The sequence below is a fragment of the Cajanus cajan genome, chromosome 1 (assembly GCF_000230855.2).
Source record: "Cajanus cajan strain Asha chromosome 1, NIPB_CcT2T_4, whole genome shotgun sequence".
Lineage (NCBI taxonomy): Eukaryota > Viridiplantae > Streptophyta > Magnoliopsida > Fabales > Fabaceae > Cajanus > Cajanus cajan.
This window is the reverse complement of record NC_138517.1, coordinates 30,994,869-31,005,539: the sequence shown is the minus strand read 5'-3', so window position 1 is coordinate 31,005,539 and position 10,671 is coordinate 30,994,869. Positions and strand designations below refer to the sequence as shown.

Genomic DNA, 10,671 nt, shown 5'->3' with positions numbered 1-10,671 from the left:
TTCTGTTTCAGGAATTAATGATACCATTAGATTCTGTATGTGTTGAGGATTAGAAATATATATTTAATGTGTAAGAATGATGATCTGAGAGGGAGAACGAAACTGTAGAAAAGTGTCTGTGAGTTAGGTTTTGAAAGAATTGAGGGTTTTATTGTTTATGTTAAAGTTATATGAAATTGATAATTCCATTGTTTATAATATTAATTTATGAATGTTATTATTGTATTGATTGATAAGAATGAATGATCTTGATGTGAATTACTTGAGGGGTGTGTAAACCCTTATTTTGTTGGGCTTATCTGTTGTGTATGTGAGGTGGAATCGTGTACGTGATGTGAATTTGAATTATGAGATGAGATGTTGTATGGATGTGATTATGATTGTGATTGTGGTGCCTCACATCAGTGACTAGGGATGGCACGACCCTTGGGTAAGTGGTGCTACAGGGAGGGCGTGACCCTAGCATGGTGTGGGATGAGTAAGACAATTAACACACATCACTTATGTCGATTATGGCAGCCCTGGCATAGGGTTAATTGCAAGAGACTGTATGGATTGTAATTTGATTGTGGTTCCTCACACTAAAGGATCAAGGATGATACGAACCCTGGTAGTTGATGTTTTAGGGACGAGCGTACTCCCGGATGATCAGGGATGATACGAACCCTGGGTAGGTGATGCTTCAGGGACGAGCGTACTCCTTAATGACTAGGGATGGCACGGCCCCTGGGTAAGTGATGCTACAGGGAGGGCGTGACCCTGGTTTGGTGTGGGAGGCAACACTACTACAAAAATACTATTTAACATCGCCTTATTTACATCGGTGCTAGTAAAACCGATGTAAATCATAAACACGGTGGCAAACTTGTAAATAATAGAGAATATAAGCATATTTACATCGGTTTTGTTTATGACCGACGTAGATATGAAATTCGAGAGTTCTTCTACATCGGTTTTTCTTATGACAGATGTAGAAATGAGTCCCTCATATTCTCGCGCATGGTGCACACTATCCTCAACCTCCGAAATTCATCTTCTCTCTTCTGCCCCCAAACCCCTTCTCCCTCCAAACAAACACCGTCCCCCAAAACCCCCCAAACAAAACCAACCCCCTCCCCTTCCCCCTCCCCCTCTCGTATTGACCACGCACCGTCTTCGTCGATCTCGACCCCACCGTCATCGACGAGGTCCGCGCCGGCACCTACGCCAACTCTTTCACCCGGAGCAACTCATCTCCGGCAAGGAAGACGCCGCCAATAACTTCGCCCGAGGCCACTACACAGGTAACCTCCCCCCTCTCTCTACATTTCCCTTTCTTTTTCCAATAACCTAACCCTAACCCTAATTTTCATTTCTAGTCGGCAAGGAGATCGTAGATCGGTGCCTCGGTCGCGTCCGCAAGCTCATCGACAACTGCACTGGCCTCTAGGGCTTCCTCGTCTTCAACGCCAACAACTGCTCCGGCCTCGGCCCCCTCCTACTCAAGCGTCTCTCCGTGGATTACGGTAAAAAATCCAAACTAGGCTTCACCATTTAACCTTCCCCTCAAGTTTCAACCGCCGTGGTGGAACCCTACAACAGCGTCCTCATTAACCTTGGTAAGACATGGGAGAAGCTTCAACTTGCTGCTAGGGTTATTGTTGAAATTGAGAATCCTCAAGATATCATTGTTCAATCTGCGAGGCCTTATGGTCAGAGAGCGGTTCTGAAGTTTGCTCAGTACACTAGTGCTCATGCCATTGCTGGAAGGATGTTCTGTGCTTTGATTAATCTGAATTGTTTTGATTGTTGTTCTTGGGCTATTTTTTCTTATTTTGTAATCTTTTGATATGATTGACTCTTGTATGGCTCTTCCTTATTGGACTGTTGCTTTATTGTTACATTTTTATCTGAAAACAATTCAGGATGTGTGATCTTTGCATTCAATTTTTAGTTGTATTTAGGAACCATGTATTCATGATTTGATGAACAAAAGCTTCTTTTGCAGTTGCAGCAGCAGCAGGAGATTGGGGTGAAGCTGTTCCACCACCACAAATCCCGCCTCCCGGAATTGAATCTGTTCAACCAACTGGCTGGGATTAAGCTTATTGTTTTTGGTTTCTATGATTTTGTCCCGCAATTTAGTTTACATTTATCTTTGTTTGGAGTAAAATATGGATCAATTTTTTTGTAACAAAGGAACTTGTTTTATTTTTTATTTTGGTATGAGTGGCAGAAATATTATTAACATGGTATATTGGATACATTATTATTAGATACATTATTTTTAATATGTTTGCATCTGATAAAGAAAGAAAGAAAGAAACTTTGGATTGTATCATCCTTGACATTGTACTTGCAGTATCTGATCGCACTGTTCTTTGTCTTGGTGGGAATCCTGGTCTTCACAGTATTGGTGTAAGTATGCAGATTGTTTGACAGTGTGAATCTTATAGTTTTATTTTTTATTTTTTATTGTAAATACAATCTGTCTCTGCCATGTTTATGTTTAGAGTCTAATATACTGGTTGTAAAAAGAAGTCTGGGAGAGTTTGTTAGGCTGTTCATTAAGCCAATCAGGAGTTGATGTGGCTGCTCTGTTTATTGAATTTGCTAGCTTGGCAGTCCATGCTATTGGTACTGATATGTAAAACGAGTCCTTATTTGGTGTTTTAATAGCAAGAGGTTATTATTTATAATTTATTAGATATTTTTTATCAGTGTCATTTTTAATTACTGGTTTTGAATAAGAAATTGTGAAAACTATAGATTATAATATTTTGATTTTAAATAAGGTATGTTGACTGAATTTTTATAATTGAAATACACTACCTGCACCATTGACCTTATTAGGCTGGAGGAGTGCCATTTTGCTAAATTGCAACTAGGAACACAATATGATTTGGTCACACCACACTAGAGCACAAGAGAAGAGGAGGAAGAGGAAATATCAAAGAGCTTAAGACATAATGCTGATTCAGAATGCAAGGTTACTACGTGGGAAGAAGAGGAAAATACCAAGGGCTGTCTCAGGTAAATAAACCTTGTAGTTGATATTGTTGTTTCACCTAATGTGTATGCAAGAACTCAATTGTAATGTGTTGCAGGTATCAGAGAGAAGAAGCCAAAATTCAAGCTTGGGTAGATCTTCAAAGTGCTAAAGCCGAAGCACGATCAAAAAAACTTGAGGTACATCATTACTGTTTTTTTTTTCCATGAATTATGGTTAGTTTACAATGACTTGTATTCAACCAGTCGTCAACAATGCCAACGGAAACCATTAATAGTTTGCCATATAATACTATTCTCAACCCTTCACTAGGTATGATTGACAAAATCATTAAAGCTCAAGTATCTTATTCTCTAAATTAAATTAGTTTCAGCGCAAGTTCTGACTGTAATTTTTCAAATCAGGAGACGAATTATGCTTAACGGTTTTTATCTTAATTAATCAAGCATAAAAAAAGTTTTCCTATTTATCGGTCTTGTTCCATGTTTTTTGCATCGAAAATAATATGCAAGTACAAATTATTCTTACTGGATAGTTTTTATTTTTTATTTTGCATGCAATAAGTTCTTGACCTATTTGTAATCCCATGTTAGCAACCCAAGAAGATGGTTTCACTCGAATACTGTAGTGTGTAAATACAAGTTGGTGTAAGTTGCTGGTTTGAAGTTGAAGTTTTGACTAAAATCCAAAGTGCTTTGCTAGGCGTGCCGTTTGCCTTCCTCCTCGAGCCAGCCCGAGCATAAGGACAAGAACATTCTCATTATTATTTTCTTGACCACTCCAAACTTCCTCAATCCAATGCATATCCAATAATATTCTTCCCTTTTAATAAATAGAACTATGATCCCATAGATCATTCTGTTCCTAATATTATATTATGGAGTACATGATCATTTTGTTTAGATATTCGTGGGAAACTTTGAGTATAAAATGGATAGTGAATATTCTCGCACTTATATTAGAAAAAGAGGTGAATTTATGTTTTGTCAAATTAATATTGTTTTGATTATCCAATCAATAATCAATTTCTTTGATTTTGGATATTCATTTGGATCTTATGTAATCTTCTGCCATTGTGTCAAGTTCATCGTGATTAATAATGGATCAGGTCACAGTGTGACTGGCTTGAGGTAAGGACTAAGTAGTCAAGTATTTCATTTATGTAGTCATGTAGACATTACAGTGGTCCTTCATATTTGAAGCGGTGTCGGTGTGGATTTATGATATTTACGGTGGCTTTTCTTGTTTGTGCTGCCACCTTGCTAGTTTGTGCTGCCACCTTGCTGCTGGGTCATGATTTTTATTTTTATTTTTAAAATGCAATCTACATCGGTTCTCAAGAGAATCGATGTAGATTTAAGCATAAATCTACATCGGTTCTCCAGAGAACCGATGTAGATTTATGCTTAAATCTACATCGGTTTTTCAGAACCAATGTAAAATTGTATACATTTTCTACATCGCTCTATTTTACATCGATTTTAGAATCGATGTAAATGACTTTAGAGAACCGATGTAGAATATACATCTTGTAGTAGTGCAATTAACCTGTATCACTTGTGTCAGATGTGGCGAGGTCTTGACATAGTGTTAATTGTAAGATTGGTGTGAATTATGGATGTGAAAATGATATTGTTAATTGTAAGATTGACATGAATATGGAAATGATGTTGTAAATTGTATAATTGGTGTGGATTATGATGGATTGAGATATGTATGTGAAATGAGATATGTTAAATGTGAATTGAGATGTGAAGATGATGAATGATTGATATATATATATATATATATATATATATATTATTAAATAATGAATTATGATGAGATTATATTGTGATGTGTTTGTATGTACTTTGCATATAGATATTTTCTTTTCTCACCATATAAACTGTGGATATTTTAGCTGAAGAAGATCCGGCTACGAGTGGCATCTAGAATGCCAACAGTTAAATTATGGGAATGCTCTGATAGTGTGACATGGGGGCAGAGGATTTCTAGGACAGAATATTTATATGGATTTGGTATTGTAATAAATGATTTTAAAATTGTAAACTCTTAAATTTTACCTTTCAAGTTTTATTTTTCAGTCATTTTCTTATATTGAAGAAAGAACAGTTTTGAAGTTTTATGTGAACCCTTTTACGAACCCTTTGAAAGTTTATATTCTTAATTAAATTATATTATATATGTGTTGGGGTAGTAAGGGTGTCACGTTTAGTGGTATCAGAGCAGGTCGATCCAATCGACCGTGAGTTATGAGTCTACTATGTTTGTTTGGTAGATGAATGATGAAATGAATTGTGAAACTTATTGATGATTGATTATGTTTGTTGTTTCTGTGTACTCTAAATGTTTTGCTTTAGGATGAGGATAATGATATGATGATAGTGTTCTCTTATGTTGTTAGTGTCGTACCTATGTATTGTTTTCTTAGAATTTGACTGAAAGACATGATATAGCTTAATTGATGATTACTCATTGGTTTTGATACTTCTTACTTATGTAAGAAGTAGTGGTTGAATAGTATAGCTCCTGTTGAGAGCACATGTGCCGGTAATAGTGGACGGAGCCTTTTGCAAGCCAACTAGAACTATTAGAACCTTAGATGTGAGTGATACATTGATTTTTCGAGTGTACTAAGAGTTTGCGATTGGTGGAGTTCCTGACATCTATAGTTGTAGCGGTTGAATCTAAGGTGGTTGCCTCCTTGGTGAGAGATTGAAATGACGGTAATTCCCTTGAGTGTTAGTACTGGCATGTTAACCATTTATGGTTTAGGTAGCATGTGAGTTGTTTTGGTTAGGATTGTAATGAGAGGCTTGAATGGAAATTGAGGTGTGAGTTTGGAAGAGTTGAGGTATTTTTGTGGTATTATATATATTGATACACTATTGCTATTTGGTGTAGAAGATATTTTCGCTGTAGTTTTGTTGTGACAGTATGAGTATCGTATTGACAGAATTAGGTTTTTGTGGTCTTCATGAAGAATGTGACTTTGGATATTATCTTTCCAATGGAACTAGAAAAAGATAAAACAGAGGTCTAGAACTTCAGTTATAATTGCTTTGGTGATCAAAAGTCTAGTTGTAAGTGCTGAATATATTTGTTATGATTTTTGAATTTTTAGCTAAGAAGATGATTTTTTTTAGTCTTATGACTTCATAAGAGTTATAACTTATTCCCTTAGATTTCTTTTGAAATAGGTTTGAGATCATTTTTATGAGTATAACTCTTTATGTGTCATTTGCTTTGTCATTGTTGAAGGGAGGTATATGTTATCATGATGTTTTTGAGTTACTAGGCAATGCAAGGATAAAAATGATTTTGTTATGATGTTCTAAGGTGTTTTCATGTGGATTGTAAGGTTGTTAAAGGTTGTATGATGCTATGTGGTAAAGTTAAGTTCATGCACATGTTATATGGTGTAAAATAATGATAGATTCATATATATGATTGGGAATGATATATATGAAGGTTTAAATAGGTATTCTAATATGATTTGATATGCATGTATGTTGATATGAGGATATATGACCTTATGGATCAATTAGCGGGTGTTCAGTAAGGTTGACCTTAAGGTGTGCTATCATCAAATTGGAATTGAGAGTGAGGATTTATCCAAGATAGCTTTAGGCTAAGTTATCTAAGTATGAATTTTGGTTGTATAAGAAGAGTTTTCTAAGCCATGTAATTTCTTGTGGAGGTAAAACGTAGATCTATCTAAGATAGAAGTTGTGCTTAAGTGAGAGATACTTGAGTCTATTAGCGAGGTTATGAGTGTCTTGGATTAGCTCATTGTTGTTGGATATTGATTGAGTAACTTTCTAAGATAGCACTACCTTTGAACAGATTGAGTAAGAAGAGTGTTATTTTTGTGTGAGATAGTAAGTGTGAGAGTAGTTTCCAAATTCTTAAGGAAAGATTGACTAGTGCACTAGTGTGAGCATTGGCCAATCTTTGTAAGCCTTTTGTGGTATGGGTTGATGTTTCTAAGATAGGTTTGGGTGGAGTGTTGATGCAAGAAGGAAAGGTAGTAGCTTGTGATTCTAGGCAATTGAAAACTCATTAGAGGAATTACCTTACCTATGATTTTTTAAGTTAGCAGTTGTAATATTTAGAGATACTGCCTATATGAATCTAAGCTTGAGGTATTTATTGATAATTAGAGCCTTAATTATTGGTTGACTGAAGGAGTTAATTATTAGACAAAAGAGATAGTTTAACTTTCTGGAGGACTAATATTTCAAACTTAGTTGTTATTTGAGTAAAGTCATTGTGGTGACCGATGTTTTGTGTAGGAAACCTTTATATTTATCTTTCCTTATGATTAGAGAGATGAATCCTTTTGGCTCAAATTAGAGATTTAAGTTTGGCTTATAAGGTTACCCTTAGTAGTGTGAGACTAAGTATGACTTGAGTAATGAATGGATTGTTGAAGGAAATTGGAGAGGCATAATTTTGGTGACAAGATATGACGCTATAAGATAAGGTGATGGATAAGAGTTTGACTTGGGTGTAGATGGAGTGGTGAAATTAGAGATCTGATATGTATACCTAGTGAACTTACGCTTAGGTGCTTAATCTTTAAAGAGGATCATAGAAGTAAAACCAATATTGTGGCAGATGCCTTGATTATGATGACCTCTGGTATATCATTTATGATGATTTAAGGGTTGGATTTGATTGAAGAATTTAGAGACTTATGCTTTGTGTCTGAGATTATCCTTAGGAGCATTGAATTGATTATGTTGAAAATGACTAGTGAATTAATGAATGAGATTAGAGAAGCCTAGGAGTTAGAGCCTTTCTTAGAGAACCAAGTGGAAAAGATTGGTAGGAGTATAGATAACTTTTCTGAGTAGAATCGATGTTGTTTCGAGGTGCAAGAACAAATTTGAGTGCTTAGTAACCTTCAATTAAGAAAGATGATTTTAGAGGAAGGACATTCATTTAGGAGCTACTGAGATGTATTTGGACCTTAGGGGACGTATCAGAGTGGTGCAGCGGAAGCATGGTGGCCTAAGGTGAAGAGAGGAGTAGAGAAATTGTATGCTCGTGTTTAGTATGCAAGAAGTCTTTAGGAATTTGTGTAGTACTTAGATGTCCCATTTTGGAACTGTAATGGTGAGTGGATAAACTTTAATTGTAGGTTTGTCTGAGACGCTTAAGAGATCGATTCTATTTGTGTTTTAGTGGATAGGCTCACCAAATTTACTTGTTTTATCCTTAGATATCCTTTGGTGAAAGTGATAGAGTTTTACATCAATAAGGTAGTGAGGTTGCATAAGAATTAGAAAGTAAGAAGCGAGGAGTCTACCATTGCAAAAATTTCAGGGACGAAATTTCTTAAAGGAGGGGAGTATTGTAACAGCCCAAATTTTTACTAGGCCGTGGGCCCAATTCGTTGCTTGGAACGGACCGTTTTGAAAGTGAAACGGGCCATTCCGGAACAAAGATTTTGCCTAAAAAACGTAGTTGAGAACAGGCCGTTCCAGTTGGAGAACGGGCTGTTCTGAAAGTAGAACGGACCGTTCTGCTGGGTTTTGGAACGGGCCATTCCGGTTTTGGAACGGGCCGTTCCAATTGAGATTTTTGCTTGGTTCTGGAGGGTCCAGAACGGCCGTTCCACTTTTGGAACGGGCCGTTCCGGATTAGCTAAGGCAGATTCCTATAAATAGGAGGCCTTACCTCTCATTTTCTCACATCTCTCATTCTCTCTTCCTATTCTCTTCTGTTCTTTTTTCTTCCCCTCTTCTTCTCTCTGAAGACCATGGGGCACTTAGAGGAGGAGACCAAGAGATCCCTGTTGTAGTTTCAACTGCTGTTTATCCAGGTACGGGAGAAAAGGGGATTATTTATATGTGGAGTTACATGAGAGAATTGGGTAGAAGAAGAGCCCTTAGGATTATGAGTAATTTTATAATTATTTCTGTTTGAAAAATTATTGGCATTATTTGATTCTATATGAATTTAGGATTATGAATATATGATTTATTTGTAAAAATGATGCTCTGGGAGAGAGAACGAAATTATAGAAAAGTGCCTGTAGGCTAGGTTTTGGAAAAATTGAAATATTTCTGTTTGAGGAATTAATGATACCATTAGATTCTGTATGTGTTGAGGATTAGAAATATATATTTAATTTGTAAGAATGATGATCTGAGAGGGAGAACAAAACTGTAGAAAAGTGTCTGTGAGTTAGGTTTTGAAAGAATTGGGGGTTTTATTATTTATGTTAAAGTTATATGAAATTGATAATTTCATTGTTTATAATATTAATTTATGAATGTTATTATTGTATTGATTGATAAGAATGAATGATCTTGATGTGAATTACTTGAGGGGTGTGTAAACCCTTATTTTGTTGGGTTTATCTGTTGTGTATGTGAGGTGGAATCGTGTACGTGATGTGAATTTGAATTATGAGATGAGATGTTGTATGGATGTGATTATGATTGTGATTGTGGTGCCTCACATCAGTGACTAGGGATGGCACGGCCCCTGGGTAAGTGGTGCTATAGGGAGGGCGTGACCCTAGCATGGTGTGGGATGAGTAAGACAGTTAACACACACCACTTATGTCGATTATGGCAGCCCTGGCATAGGGTTAATTGCAAAAGACTGTATGGATTGTAATTTGATTGTGGTTCCTCACACTAAAGGATCAAGGATGATACGAACCCTGGTAGTTGATGTTTCAGGGACGAGCGTACTCCTGGATGATCAAAGATGATACGAACCCTGGGTAGGTGATGCTTCAGGGACGAGCGTACTCCTTAATGACTAGGGATGGCACGACCCCTGGGTAAGTGATGCTACAGGGAGGGCGTGACCCTGGTTTGGTGTGGGAGACAATTAACCTGTATCACTTGTGTCAGATGTGGCGAGGTCTTGACATAGTGTTAATTGTAAGATTGGTGTGAATTATGGATGTGGAAATGATATTGTTAATTGTAAGATTGACATGAATATGGAAATGATGTTGTAAATTGTATAATTGGTGTGGATTATGATGGATTGAGATATGTATGTGAAATGAGATATGTTAAATGTGAATTAAGATGTGAAGATGATGAATGATTGATATATATATATATATATATATATATATATTTTATTAAATAATGAATTATGATGAGATTATATTGTGATGTGTTTGTATGTACTTTGCATATAGATATTTTCTTTTCTCATCGTATAAACTGTGGATATTTTAGGTGAAGAAGATCCGGCTACGAGTGGTATCTAGAATGCCAACAGTTAAATTATGGGAATGCTCTGATAGTGTGACATCGGGACAGAAGATTTCTAGGACAGAAGATTTATATGGATTTGGTATTGTAATAAATGATTTTAAAATTGTAAACTCTTAAATTTTACCTTTCAAGTTTTATTTTTCTGTCATTTTCTTATATTGAAGAAAGAACAGTTTTGAAGTTTTATGTGAACCCTTTTACGAACCCTTTGAAAGTTTATTCTTCTTAATTAAATTATATTATATATGTGTTGGGGTAGTAAGGGTGTCACGAAAGGGGATCAAATATTTTAACTTTTACTCTCTATCACGCCAATTTAATCATAGGCTACCAATATAGGGCGTTGTAGGGTGCCTAATACCTTCCCTATGCGTAATCGACCTCCGAACCCAATTCTGACTATGAAGGCCATTTTGGTAATTTTAA

General features: G+C 36.1%; 1 long non-coding RNA gene across 3 annotated transcripts; it reads left to right on the top strand.

The window, feature by feature from the left end:
- The first annotated feature begins 978 nt into the window (after positions 1–978).
- LOC109792921 (uncharacterized) lies at positions 979–10,451 on the top strand. 3 transcript variants are annotated; one of them, XR_014434915.1, is made up of 6 exons: positions 979–1,283; positions 1,359–1,598; positions 1,988–2,397; positions 2,833–3,012; positions 3,087–3,168; positions 3,692–4,034. It is a non-coding gene; the product is annotated as an uncharacterized LOC109792921 (long non-coding RNA). The 3 variants fall into 3 exon arrangements; XR_014434914.1 differs by having other exon boundaries at positions 3,583–4,034; XR_014434913.1 differs by lacking the exon at positions 3,692–4,034 and adding an exon at positions 10,207–10,451 and having other exon boundaries at positions 980–1,283.
- The last annotated feature ends 220 nt before the right edge of the window (positions 10,452–10,671 follow it).